The sequence below is a fragment of the Limulus polyphemus genome, unplaced genomic scaffold, assembly GCF_000517525.1.
Source record: "Limulus polyphemus unplaced genomic scaffold, Limulus_polyphemus-2.1.2 Scaffold210, whole genome shotgun sequence".
NCBI classification, from domain to species: Eukaryota; Metazoa; Arthropoda; class Merostomata; order Xiphosura; family Limulidae; genus Limulus; species Limulus polyphemus.
In genome coordinates this window covers 173,797-189,384 of record NW_013665820.1, presented here as the reverse complement: position 1 = coordinate 189,384, position 15,588 = coordinate 173,797, and the positions used below count along the sequence as shown (strand labels likewise).

At 35.9% G+C, this 15,588-nt stretch overlaps 1 protein-coding gene across 2 annotated transcripts in view; it reads left to right on the top strand.

Annotated features, from left to right (window-relative positions):
• Nucleotides 1-15,588, top strand: part of LOC106478417 (plexin-A2-like) — a 235,661-nt gene that overhangs the window by 104,892 nt on the left and 115,181 nt on the right. The window lies entirely within an intron of this gene.

Sequence of the window (15,588 nt, the reverse complement as noted above, 5' to 3'; positions counted from 1 at the left end):
GGGGGGGGGGGGGGGGGGGGGGGGGGGGGGGTTTTTTTCAGTCCAGTGTGGAACTCGTTCCATGTGTAACTTTATTGTCCAGGGACGAAAAAAAATCGAAATGTGTAATGGTTCCTTTATTATCACTGCAAATAAATATTTCTAGTACTTTTCCTCTGATAAGTATGAAAATGCTATTTCCACATGTATGCACAGTGTTACAAAAGCAATTATACAGTGAGAGGCCATAATCAAAGAAAGAAAAAGAAATAAATGTTAATAGGCGAGTGGAACTCCTGTGTGAGTGTGGGGGGGGGGGGGTTTCGCTCGCATCCCCCGAAACCCCTCTAGTTACGGGCTTGTGTTGATGTACCAAGTTTTCTTTTGAACCTACAACTGTAGCTTTGGGAAATGTTCGTTTCAGGTGTCGTGTAACAGTAGTGTTCTTGTTTTGGTTTGTTTTTAGCGCAAATCTACAATAGACTATCTGCGTTGTGTCTATTGCGGGGAATCAGACGTCGGATTTTAGTACTGTAAGTTCGTAAACTTACCGCTGATCCACCGGGGAACTTAACAGTAAGAACAAAACACGATAAACCTCATAAACAATTACAGATGTGATCCTTGGTGTGAGAGTTGTTGCCACTTTATAAATGATACAGTTTTCAATGACGGCTTTGTCAATTTCTGTGGATTGTAAGACTTCATGAATAGGTAGCAAAGCAGGATCTATCGCTAATAAGCTCTTAGCGGTACACTTATGAATCGACAATTGCATTATTACTAGAGTTGTTAAGATAGATGTCGCTTTTAATAGAACTGAGTTATGATATTACTACTGTGAAACTTATATACATAATACACTAGTGTTTGTCCGGAACTTTTCTCACAAATTTTTCGATAAATCGCTACAAATCTCATATCGTTAGAAAGATCTTTGTCCGAGGAGTCCGGAATGCATGTTGGCTTTTCAATTCAGAACTACCTTACCTAATTTTTGCTTAGTCAGACTTTTTAATGCAACAAGTATGTTATAGGATGACACAATGTCGTTGTCATCACATGACGACTGACTTCGATTAAAATTTTAGTTTTTTTGTTTCCAAAGTATTTCACACACACACAACGCTTAACCCGCGTGTAATTTCCTAAATGAAATAAACATTACACTGTATACAATACCTAAGGGCTTTCTTGTCTTATTTAGGTCTAAAATATACATGCGCAGTTCGCTCAAAACCATATATCACTTTGTGAACAGCATTCAAACGTTTCTGCATATTCAGCTATGTTTATCTTTATTACAACTTTACATTAACTTTACTTTGCAATAATTCAGCTTTGGTTTGTTTCATAGACTGCTATAAACACTTTTTGGCTACTTTTTTTTCTTTAGTACGGGTTTTATTCCTCGTTTTTGTGAGTTTCTTTGTTTCAACTCGTAAAACCGGGTCAAACACTGAACGATCATAACTGTTTCATACTCTGTACACTATTATAAATACCATTACTATACTTTATTGTTTACTTTATGTGTAGTTTTTTATTTAATAAAGTTACGTCTACGTGAGTTTGTTTGACTGACCGCGTAAAATCTTTTCAAATGGACCAGGATTTATCGATCTAACACACAATGCCTGCAAGAAAGCGTAGCTTAAATGGCGTGCGTGGAAATGACAGAATAAGGAAAATTCAAGCGAAGGGCATGATAACTACCGCAATTGTTTTGTAGGTTGCGGTTAGTATAGTTTATTAATACTAAATGTGCAATTGTTAGGAGTAATATGTAAGCTTGTAGGAAGAGTTAGTTATGACTTACTCTTTTACAAATGCCCCTGTAGGGGATGTTATTGAAATACATATATGTTATATCTATGTCCAGCTGAAATTATTTCTTAGACTTGAATTTGTGGCATAATTTTTATCTTTTGAATCTGATTAACTAAAACGAAATTTAGTTGTTAACCCTATCCGTGTCCTGTGCATCACATGTGATTCACAGGGCATAATGCTAAAGTGCCTGAGTGTCGTATGTGATCCACAGTCAAATAAGCGTATCCATAAAAAAAAAACATTAAATGATCTAAAACAGGGAAAGGGTTAAGCTCTGTCTCACTCATGTAATTGACGTTACACGTGGTAAAAGTTCAGATTGTTTTGTGAACGGATTATAGAATAGAATATCTAGGGGATGAAAAGAAGTATGACACAGAAAACATAATTGTTTCCTGTTTCCACCCAAGATTTCTTCAACAGTTTATAGAACATGCCATCATGGTAATTGGACTAATCGTGCTGAAGCTTGGTGCTTAATTGCTACCAATTTCCCTCTGAGTTCGGAGGTGTGTTCAGTTAAGTAGAGGACGAGGCGTGAAGCAATAACAGTTTCACTTGCAGCGTTCTTCTCTTTAACGAACCTATAACAGGCAGGGTACCTGCTGAAATCAGTGGGGAGTCCCTTTTGTATACTGACAACCTGACGAATAGTTGTAAGTTTCTTTTCACCCTGGTGTGTTTGGTATGGGAAGAATGTTTACATTCTGTTGTGGTTGGTCTAGTATTTGTCGAGCAGCTATTGTTGTGATCGTTTTTTATTGCATTGCTTACTATGGGTTGAAGCTACATGAAATGCTGTTGTCCAGAGATGCGTGACATGCAAGTTGATCTCTGGAAAATGTAGAAACCTACTAACTTTTCATCATCCTGTATACACATCAACATTGATTAGGATTAAAAAATGTTTCAGAGGGGGAACTTTTATCTTCTAGTAAGTAATGAATACTGAGTACTAATTTGTATATCAAACAAAAATAAAATTGCTATGTTCGGTATCGTTCTTACTTAAGCTTGACTTTTCAAGATATCACCAAAAAATATTTTTCATTTTGGGGTATTTCTAGTGGATTTGTAATATAAATGCTCAATAGAAAAAAAAAGGGGTAGAGATGATAAGAGTGGGTAACTTATTGCTAGAGGTTTCAGAATACTTGGTAAGGAGGGGAGAGTCTTTGATTAAATTAGACTGATTAGCAGTCTAGCTCGATGTATCATTTTCTAAGGTTCTGACATTGTGAGGTTTTTAAAAACTAACCACATTCAACCATGATGTAAGAGAGATGTTCAGCTGCATATAACATGCGATTATCATTTCAAGCTTAATGTATCCTTTTCTAAAGTTCTGGCACTGTGAGGTTCTTTAAATACATGCATTCACACACATAAGCTTGATGTTGTAAGAGAGAGATTCGCCTGTAAGTAGCAAGCGGTATGAACAAATGGCGAGGACACGTCAATATTGTCGCCCACACACGACATTATACTTTTTCTCAGACTTTCCACTAGAGGTCAGAATCGAGGTGAGATATCCCACTCAACACGTAGCTTGATGTGCATATGTTTAGATGAAGGAGCGTGCTTTTATGTTCAGCTCAGACTGAATTCGTAGTTTTAGTGGTTCAATGAGAAGCAAGTCTTTAACCCTCTATAAATCATTCCATTGGATGAAGCTAAAAAGGAAGTTACGGATTGCTCCAACAACTTTACTTAATGAAATGTCAAGTATCCTAATATTACTTCATTCACCTTTTGAAGTCGCTTTATTCTGTGTTTAAACTGATAAAGTTTAAACACAGAATAAAGATTAGTCAGATTAACTAATGGTCATATAACTCAATTGAGCTTTATATACATTTTTTTCACATAATAACCAACCACAAAAAAAACGTTTGTTTTATTAACTGTATGTAACATTTTTTTATCTCTGTCAGCAGAAACCTTTTGTTATTGTTTTATAAATAGTTAGTGTAACCATGGAAGTCAGAGCATGTGAAAGCTAAATGTTTTCATTTCAGTTCGTGTTAAATGGTGATATGCGAGGATCAATCCCTTCTAAAAGAAAAAGTCTCAAAGAATAAAGATCATCACAAAGTACTAGGTTCGAGCCCCTTTAGCCGCTATATTATTTTTGGTTCAAGGTGTCATAGACTCCATCATAGGCCGGAAGCTATATTAGTCAACTGTAGCATATTATTCGAGGAAGACGGTCTATAGTTAGTTCACAGTTGTCGGCACAAGATTATGATGGCGAATGCAATGTTGAAGTTCGTCCCGAAGATGTTCAAACGGCTTGAAGTTCCGTAAAGGTGTTATCACGGACGACAACTGAAATCTTTATCATACTCTTGAAACCAATTTTGGACAATAAGAGCATGATGATTGTTCTATTATTGTTTTAGAAAATACCATTTCCATCCAGGTGTAAATAAACGTTTGTGTTGGACATATCCGCAACAAAGTTTAAGCCACTGTGGATGTTATTTAAAACAATTAAAGACTTTAAACTCTGCTACAGGGACATTCTCCACACCATTATACCACCTCCAGCATTTTGCACTGTTGGTACAAGTTCATCATTTAACTATCCCAAGAAAACAGTGAAACGCGGCTCAGTAGGCTTCTTTACACGATCATAATCATTTATTGTCTTCTTTTTGTGTTCTAATTGTCATTGAGACTAAGCTTTCTTATTTGCTTCTAAAATATGTTTTCGGATTGGTTGTAAGCTACCACATGATATTTTTGTAACGTCCTTCGCTTGGTAGTTGGAGAATGTCAAATCCTTGCCGCTATTGAGAGCCTCAGTCAGTTGAGCCACAGTCTGATTTCGATTATACTTTATAAACCTATTCAGCTGTTTTTTGTTCTCGTTTCGTCATACACATTACTTCTTTGTCATTGCTAATAGGCTTATGACAGATTACTAGGAAAGCAGGTCTAAGAATTGGAATTTAATAACGACGCTCTTACTAAACGGGAACCTATTATCATGCCTCTTTAAAAATTGGGAGCTTTGCTTTTACTCATTGTCTTGCGAATTAACCATGATATGACTAGTTAGTTGTTCGATCTTTCATTGCGGCAAATCTACCCAGTTCTTGATATTCTTAGTGCTACGATGCAGGAAACTACATCTGTGAGCTGCTTTAGCATTATCAAGTGTTGCTTCGATGTTACATATTGCCTGTACGGCTTAAATATTAGCGGTCACATGGTCAGTGTATTTTTTATGTGTAAGCAAATAGTCTTATTCAAATGTATGCATGTGCGTGGCAAGGAGTTATTAAAGTGGCCATTAGTGTAGATGCTTAGGAATACACGAGTGTCAAGTATCAAAATGTAGAATCATCAATTAGTTATTTAAGAAAATACCACTTATCATATACACTTTCTCCCTTTACACCCGTTTTATGATATAAGCTCTTCCACGACATTTTTTGTATTTGACCTAAGCAATCATACACCAGGGATATCAGTTATTTCGTACATCAAGTAATTAAAAATGTCAAAGATTATGATCACACAATTCCCGACGTAAGTTAAACTTATAGTTATCATACAATTACTGTTTAAAGTGAAACTTAAAATTATGTTTAATGTATGCTTATGAGAATTTGATTTTTTTTCTATAAGGACTTAAGTAACTAAGTTATATATTGATACGAATAACAGTTTGAGTGTTTATGGTTCAGTTGTTATCATGAGAAACACCATTTCTGGTAGTGAAAATTTCTACTCTTCGTACTTAAACAGAACGCTGTATTTAGTGGATATTTTTATTTATTTTGTTGCCCGCTTCAAGTTTGTGCACCACCATTTCGCGAAAACATGCAGCATGTAGTTGTTTCTGTTGAAACAGGCAAGTTCGAAGCTAGGGAGAAAGATAAAGCTGGATTCTGGTGTACACTTTATGAAAAACAAACAAAAAAACATTCTTTACTATGGGAAATAACAGATTACACTAGTCTTTTTGTAACCATACTGCTCGTGCTCTATTTCCCTATGAAATGGTAACACGCAACCTTCCTTACCATGCTATTGGTTCGATTAGATTTGTATTTTTGTTATAAAATTATTAAACCTGGGCCTATTGAAATGGTAATGACAGCTATGAATGTATGGTCAGTAGTAAGCTAACGGACTTACAAAGCTAAAATCCGTGGTTCGATTTCCTGTGATGGACAGAGCGTAGATAGTCTGTTGTGTAGCTAAACTTAACGTATGACTATTGATTAATACATGATATTTAGTTTTGGAACATTAGTTAGTTATTTAGTTCTTAAGCAGAAAGCTGCACAGTGACTTAACTGTACTGTGGTCGCCTTAGAGATCAGATCCCGAATTTCATCGTTAAAAGCCCTCAGCTTATCTTCCCTCTTCCTTGAGAATCTTGGTCATGATGCAGAAAGCAAATGCCATTCAGCAATTACAAAAAAAAAATCTAAAAAAATGTATCACAGTGATTTGTCTACGTCATGAAACGTAATGATTTTTGAAAGCATGTATTCACTTGTCTTAGCAAGGCACGAATTATTTTGTTGGTAGATTTCAAATATTATTTGATTGTACATTACGTGCCGCTGGTGGCTTGTCAGGAATTATGCAACCAGCCAACAAGGGGAACATTACTATAAGCTAATACAATTCCTTGTAGACTTCATTCGCATTTCATGACCGGGAAAACACGGAATTGAAAGATGCTGTATTATTGGACGTACACTTTCCTAAAAAAAACATTTGTGTGTGTTTGTGTAAATTGTTACCTGTTCATTAGTATAGCACCATTTCACGTCGAAAACTCCGTTGAAATGCACCTATTCTTACTCATTTTGAAGTTCCATGAAAATCACATGATTTTTGATTTGCGTGTTCCCTGTTGGTCACTCATCTGTTCCCAATTTGAATCTAGTGAACATAATAACCTTTAAGTACTTCAGATTAAAACCACTAGGGTAGGTCTTAAAACGAGTGTAGTTGCTAATCTAAACTTGAAGAACAGGAAGAGTATCTTTTGTGTGTGTGTCTGATTTTCTTCCTTTTACTAAACAAAGAGCCGTGATAATAGTTGATATCAAGTAAATGTTTCCACTAAAATTCTGTATCCTTACGCGTGACAGAATTAGAACACTAAGTTATATCGCAATAACTTAGCACTGACGAACACATATAATCGAATAAAAATGTGCCAAAAATATAAACCAACGAGTCACAAGCCAGCGTCTAATCCAACTATGTAATCCAACGTTTATATTATCTTGTGTGTGTGTGTGTGTGTCAATTTTGACACAGTCTATGTGTTAGTATCGCATAATACACGCTACTTGTTCTGTGTACTCAAGCTAAATATAGGAAGTCAGTGTCACAACCTGTAAACATCCATTACTTGAATAACGCTATTGTTCAAGTACATGTACCCTGCTGGTAACAAAGAACTCATTGACCCGCAGAATTAATTGACTCTGTGTGCTTGACGTGGTCACTTGCGAATTGGCCTTTGTTAATATAGTGCATGCACCTATCAGTTATGTCTCAAGGAAACTATATGAAGTTTTTCCTTCATTATATTTTCCCAGAAGAATAAGCAGAATTAAAACAAGTCCCGGTCTTAAAGTGTTTCTGTCTGTCTGTAGGATTAGACGCTACAATTGTTCGTATATTTTTTCTGCTAGTCTCGGGTATGTGCGAAAAGATTTGTCGCGCATCTCTGTTTGGGACTTTACCTTTAAATTCAGTGGATTTAATTAACTGTTTAATAACAAGGAGTGTGTGTTGTGTGTATGATAAGAAAGGGAAAGTACTAAATTTTTTCTGGTCACGAAAAGTCAATTACTCCCAGAGGTCAAATTATGATGCATGTGCTTTTTAATTGAAAAATGTGCAAAATCAAGTTTAAAAAACAATAACAAATTAAATTACATAATATACGAATTCAGAACTCTTCCCGTACTAAATCCGCGGCCTTTTTGTAAGTCCAAGCTTCAGTATACCTTGCTAAAGTATGTGCATTTTTGAAATATACGTAACTATCAGGACATAAATGTAATCGTTCTGCTTCTTTATAAAAGCAATATTATAAATCTAGTTGCAAAACTCATTTTTTTTTATTGTATAAGATAACTGTAGTTATTAGAACTTTAAAGACAACTCGTTTTTCAACCGTGCTCCTGTTAGTTTATATTGTATTTAGTTTATTTACTACAATATTTTTAAAGTGAATATCCTAAATGCGTTTCTCTGAAAGAGATACAGGTGAGACCAAAGGATGTTGTTAAGGTAAAGCTATTGTAAGATTTATAGTTGTAGTGTAAAGTGAGGAATGTCAAGGTGAGCTGCTGCTCTTCAAGAATTAAGTGGTTTCTACTGTTAATCCATGATTCAAGGCACTGGAGCTGTCAGTGCTAGGAGGTGTGCGTGTTTGAGAGTACTCTAGCGATACTGGGGAGGTAATTATACACACACGCGTAATTGTCGACGTTAGAATTTCGTGGGTTGTCAATGAGAAAGTAAATGTGCTTTGGATCTCGGGAAACCTTGGAATGAATCCAACATTCTACGCAAAAGACATGGTTTAGGTCACAACATTTGTTTGCTTTATTAATGGTGTAATTTTGATTGGATTTGATTCTGAACGATTAGGTTTTGTCGAAAATAGCATTTCGAAATATATATCTAGTTTTTTATTTTACTTCACACACACAAATCATGCACTATTCTTTTTTTTTTTCATTGATGCTTATTTCGTGTTACTTCCTTTTCACGTTGACGTTTCGGTGCCTTGGAGAGATACGTTTATTACTAAAACTTCTAAAGATTTTTAAACATTTCTGTACATGAGAACAATAGATTGTCGATTTTTTCACACAAGCTAAAATTTTACTGTTATCATAACCAAGAAACTGTCACTGTGCTTATAAACGTTTAAACAGCTTACGCTTCGTAATATCCTTCTCCTTTCAGTTTGATTGTCAAGTATCCATTCCTAAGTTCAGCAAGACTTGTCGTAAAGTAGTTTATCTGCTGATAGTCTATAAATTGTTTTACACTATATTTTTGATATTTTAATTCAGATGTTTACTTGCTAGAGGGCGCATATTGCAATACATAAACATTAGTGAAAGTTAAGGCCTTTGTAGAATCTAGAAATTTCGTGCTTTTGTAGAAACAAAGGTACAACATAAATACGAGAATCAGTAAAGCGGTGTATTAATGAGTGATTCAATTCAGTGTTAGTTGGAAAAGTTCGTTTGTCTATCCCTCAGTGTCGAGTTAGCTTATTTATGATTTGGCGTACGTACCATTAGTTTCAGAATTTCTGTTCAAACGTTATTTGTGATGTTAGGCCTACAAGGAACATAGCCTGTTAATGGTACTAAAATAAATCAATTTGTTATCGTTACGTGGACTGGATTTGGGATTATGTTATAGAATAATTCAAAATAATCCGTCCTATGATAGAACATGTTACAATACCGTGGTGTAAGAAGTGGAATTATTTTGGTGAAAATAAAAGAGAACTTTGACTAAACTTCAAGATGACAACTCAAGCAGAGACGAGATCAAAAATTTACTGTAAGTGATGAAACTACGGAAAGAAGAGACGGGAATTTCGGAGAGGAGTTAAAAGAAAGGGACATAACATTTAAAGAAGAATTAAGAAAAACAAATCTGACTGAATGAGAGATCGACAAAGCTGTTGTGGATGTTCTGAAGAATTACGACGAGTTTGAAGATGTGCAGAAAGATCTTAATAAAGTACAGAAAGGCTATAATGAAAAAATAAAAGAAATACAAAAATAAATCCATGACAGACTAAATCATTTGTAAAACGAATTGATAGATAAATATGAAATCATCTACACCTCTATTTTTTGCACCTGCCCAAGAATTACAATCTAAAACACCAATTAATATAAAATATGGAATAGAAGAACATTTGGTCTACACCAGTTACGACTATTACTGAGCCATACGCGAGTGTAAGATCTTCTTGGGCTACTCCAGATATATCACCAGTATATCCAGTTTCAGAACTTAGTTGGCCAGTTCAAAAACATCACCCAGTTGAGAAACCAATTGACTATGATCGAAAGGTATCATGATGGACGTATATGACTCATTTCGAAATAATTTCCAGAGTGAACAAGTTGAGTAGAAAACAAGTTATTCATCTTATGCCTATTTTAAAAAACCAGCTTTACCAACATTAAGTAACCTTCCAGCTGAGAGCCATTACAAATATCAAGCATTTTTAGCTATCTTATCCAAACAGGTTTGGAGTGACAAATCAAAAGGAAGTATCCAAAACAAAGTTCTGAAGGAAAGAAGGGACTCTTGATAGGACATTGCAAGATGTGAATATTTAAAGGTGGTACTTTCACATCAGAATTAGATTGGAGCAAAAATGTAGGAAGTCTGATGTCAAATCCTCACATAAGAACAGCTTTCCACGTCACTTACATGAGCTTTATGAACAGATCTGTGAAGGTCATACAGCATATCAATGCCAAGGATTACATGTCTTGCTCACGGAATATCAAAATGTCTTCTCCAGTGAATCTCATGACTTAAGCTGAACAAATAACCTATATCACAAGATTTATACTTTCAAAGAGATAAAAGCCATGAAGGAACAGGAGTAATAAAACCGAGTACTAATTCTTTAGTATCAGCTACTGTTCTTATGAAAAAGAAGGATAGATCCACAAGGTTCTGTATGGATTATCAGAAGGTGAATAAAGTACAGGCCAGATTGCAAAGTACAAGGGAGCGTGACAGAATATTACAGGAATGGTATTTGATAGACGATTGTCAATGAAGCTCAAGAGCCTTTTGTATAAAGCCATGGTCAGGCTGGCCCTGTTATTTAGCACAAATACTTTGGTAGTGAAGGAGTGTCATCTGAAAAGATTTGAAGTGGTAAAAATGTGGTGGTTGAAGTAAATTAGAGGTGTGACTTTAAGAGATCACAAGCCAAGTGCAGAAACTAGACAGGAGGTAAAGATTTTTAACGTCAGATAGAAGGTACAGGAATCAAGATTGAGGTGGTATGGACCGCAAAGGATGAGTGAGGACAGTTTGGCGAATTGGGCAGCAGAGAGGAAAGTAAAGGCACGTGGCAAAGAGGGAGACCGAGGAAGAGATGAAAGGATCTTATTAAAGAGGACAGTAGTCAAATAGACCCAAGTTTTATGAACAATAGATTTAAATGGAGAAGGATTATGAGACACACCGACCTTATATAAAGGGGATAAGGGGAGAAGAAGAAAGTCATAAAGAAGCATGCCTACCCACTGCCCACGATGAACTCTAGTTTGGATGCTCTATCTAGTTGAAAATAGTTTTCAACATTGGATCTCAAGAGTGGATATTGGCAAATGCGAATCAATAAAGCGAGTAAAGAGAAAACAGCATTTACTGCAGAAAATGAATTGTGGCAATTTGTTGTGCCAACATTTGGAATATGTAATTTATCTCCTACATTTTCAAATCTACTAAAGTATGCTTTCTCTGAACCAACCTGGAATGTTCTACTCATCTATTTGGATGACATAATCGCACATGGGAAGACTTCTGATAATGCTTTTGATGGGCTAAAGAAAGTTCCGGGTTAGTTGAGAAAAGAGAACTTAAGCTCAATTCCAAGAAGTGTGAATTGTTTCATTGACAGGTGACTTTTCTGGGACACACAGTCAGGAAAGAGGGAATGTCCATTGAGCCATCTAAAATTGAATCTGTTCAGTGTTGGCCAACACCAAAGAACTTGCATGAGATAAGAGGATTTCTTGAACAACGCTCTTGGTTTTGTGTATGTGTGTGTTTATTATAGCAAAGCCACATTGGGCTATCTGCTGTGTCCACTGAGGGGAATTGAACCCCTTATCTGGGGAGACCTCTTACCATTTTCTTTTTATGAAATCATTCTGTAACATAGCTTGGCCTCTATACATTTGAAAACCAAATAAGTTTTATTGAAATGTTGATTGTGAACAAGTATTCAACAAATTGAGAAAAAATTAACAACTATTCCTGTATTAACATACCCAACTCTTGAATATCCACTTATTTTAGATATTGATGCTAGTGATTTTGCACTGGGATCACAAGTATAGCATGGAAAAGGAAATGTGATAATCTACAATAGCATGGAAATGAACGCTTTAGAAAGGTGATATGATACAACTAAAAAAAAAGCTCTAAGTGTTGTTTGAGCCCTAAGTCATTTCAGTCATTACTTATTTGGACAGAAGTTTACATTCCACACTTAGTCACTGTTGAATTTTTTCAATCCAGAAGGCCAGATAACAAAATGGCTCCACAAACTTTAGGAGTATAACTTTAAAATATTGCAATACCTTCAGTGGAACCGTGGAAATTTTGAAGCATTTCCCCAAAGACCATATATTAAAGAAGAATGTAATATCTATGAAAATGGGGAAGCATGAAATAGTAAAGATGATCAATCTAAAGTAAAACAAAATATAGGCCAAGATTGGGCATTTACAAGTAATGATGAGGAACTAATGTGGTGAACACTTAACTGGAAGATAATCACACAAATGCTCCGAGTTTTAAACCAATTATTCATTAGATCAAGTATAGTTCAGAAAAAAAACTCTCATGGCAAACATTAACTCCATACAGTCTGAAGACAAAGAGGTACTGTACACTGTGGGATTCATTTATGTCTAGAAAAGTGCTTGCTATATCAGAACTGGGAAAATACCAGCAGACAGAAACAGCAACTACAGTTGGTACTTCTACAGTCTCTACATTTCAAGGCACTCCACCATCACCACAATTTACCAACAGCTGGACACTTAGGTGTTAAGGAGACACTGGAAAGAGTAAGGAAATGCTCCTAGTAGGCTGGATGCCAGGTATTTGTAGAGAAGTGATGTAAATCTTATAAACTACGCTGTGAATGAAGAAATCCATGAAAGAAACAGCCTGCATTATTAGGTTGTAGCATCAGTTGAGAGAGTTCTTGACGTGCTTAGTCCTCTGCCATAGAGTATAGTAGGAATAAATACATCATGGGTGTGATGGACTATTTCACTAAATGGTCAGAAGCATATGCTATTCCTAACAAGGAAGCAGAAACTATCAAGGAAACTCGTCAATGAATTCAAGATCTTGGGTGCCTGTAAAACTTCACTCACACAATGGAGGGAACTTTTAATCAGCTTTGTTTGCAGAAATGTGTCATATCCTCGAATTCAAAAAGACCAGGAACTTTCATCCATCTTCCAAAGGCATGGTGGAGAGATACAGCCTTACACTTTTAACTCAATTATCCATTTATGTGGATGAACATCAAATAAAATGGGGGGGGGGGAAGGTAAAGATTTCCTATTGCTACTTATGAATTATTGAACGAACAGCAGTGCATGAAGCATGAGGTAACATATTATCATCGCTGATGTTTGGGAGAGAACATGGAGTGCTTTTGGACCTTCTGCACTGACACCACGGGATAGTCACTCAGCAGAGTCTTACATAGAATATTCAAAGAGACTAAGGAACACAGTTGATGCCGTACATGACTTTACTCGGGATGGACTCATCAAAGCTACTGACAAAATGAATGATCGCAATGGTGTTGATGATGATGATAAGACTGGATTTCATTGAGTTAGGATGATATAAATGTTACAATCCCTGCCACTGGAAAGGATGAACTCCACAGTTATACAGATGTTGGGAAGAGATGTGTTGTATTGAAAAGAATCAATGACATGACTTACAGAAGCCAAAAGTCATCCACTGTGATTGTCTTTGGAAAAACATCATTGAGAGGAGAACGAGCTAAGTAACTTCAGAAAAGAATTTGCCAATAGAAATTCAACTTGCTGAAGAGCCCAGGGTTCCTGTCCAGAGGACCACCAAGAATAAAACCAACAAAGAATTCAATGAACTGCCTATCTGAAGAGAACCACCCCAGTGACAAAACAACATGTGACGATAGGAGACAAGAGGTCATTCCATATGCATACCACAACCCTCAGAGAAGAAAACCACCAAAAAAGACTTAGTGAATGGATAGTTTAGTGTTCCATATTATTTGTATATTAGGAGGGTTCAAGGGACTTCACAATCAACTAAGGGGACAGTATAATAAGTTACATTTTTTAATATTTGAATTGCAATGCATGTTTGCTAGAGAGCGCATGATACAATATCAAGACACACGGTAGTGTATCGTGCAGCTAAAACAACCTGCTGTAGGACACACTGTGTGTTATTAAGGAAAGTGATAGTTTAAAGCGATTTCCCATCTTCTGTATCTGACTGTGGTAATCCAAACTATCACACATTTTCAGCAGATGTGCTCTACTGGACTGTTACTTGACATATCCAATTTCAAGGCAATCCATTAAGAAATGCCTGAGATATAACATTTCCAATTTTGATTGAGTTTCTTTCTTTTTTCTTCTTTGCACCAAAAGTACTGAAACTTTATTTGATAGAAAAAAATACTTAACTTTTATGGATTTTTTTCACATTTAATACACTGATAGATTTTTCAACCTACAATTAGTTGTGAAATTTGGTCTAAATATAAGCCGCACGTGCAAAGTTATTCAACAAAAACCGCTCAATTTTAACCAAAATATTTGCGCACGCCTACGCAAAAAGTCACGAGCTATTGGTCTAACATTTTTACTACAGCTTACCTAAAAGTGGACGTTTTTGTTTCTTGTCATTCGGATTAAAGACACCTGATTTAGAGCAGCAAAACTATAAGGTGAGAGGATGTGCAGATACAGAAGTATTAGTTTGTCAAAGCAAACTAAATTAGCAGTTTCTAGGTCAAGTTTTGAAAAGAATCGTACGAGCGGACGGTTGTTATTGATTATTCATTGCCAACTTTTCAGCACAAATTTACTAAATTTTATGAAATTATCCTAATTAAAGAGCTTTTACCGTCACGTGATATTAGCTTAAACAATTGGCATAAATAATGATGCTTGATACGGCTGTGGCGATTGTATAGGGATGATAAGAGAAACTGTTAATCTAAATTCCATGGCGTTACTATAAAGGAAGGTATTAACACTGTTTTAGAGAGGAAAACTACTACCATATATTTTAAATAATCTGGTTGGTTCTGTAAAGTAAAGGGTTGAGATCCTAAAGCTAACGTTGGTTACTATCGACTGTCAGTTTCTTACTTGCTGTGGTTTCTTGGTGTGTATTGACAAAAAGTCATCATATCTAATGAAAAACATCTTAGGTGTGGAAAAAAAGGATTGAGTGTGCGACATAAAGGAATGAAATCAGAATTGGCGGTCAAACTAGTAGCTACGCTTCTAGCATTGATGAGAATCTTACAGCAAATATTCATTCATTAGTTAGCTAGTACGCGTATTTTGTTTTACCCACCATCATGCCCCAATTTGAACAATTCTGATTTCATCCCTTTAAGTCGCACACTCAATTCCTTTTTGGTCGCAACTTTTTCCACACCTAAGGTGTTTTTGATTAGATCTAGAAAGTACATGAAAGTTAAGGCCTCTGTAGAATCTATAAATTTTATGCAGAATATAAAAAATGTATGATAAAATACGAGAGGTGGTATATTAATGAGTAATCAATGAGCAGTTCAGGGTTAATAGTGACAATTAGTGCATCTATACCTCAGTGATCGAATTAGTAAGTTCATTTGTGAATTGGCGCGGCATGGCCAGGTGGTTAGGGCACTCGACTCGCAATCTGCGGGTCGCGGGTTCGAATCCCCGTCCCACCAAAACATGCTCGCTCTTTCAGCCGTGG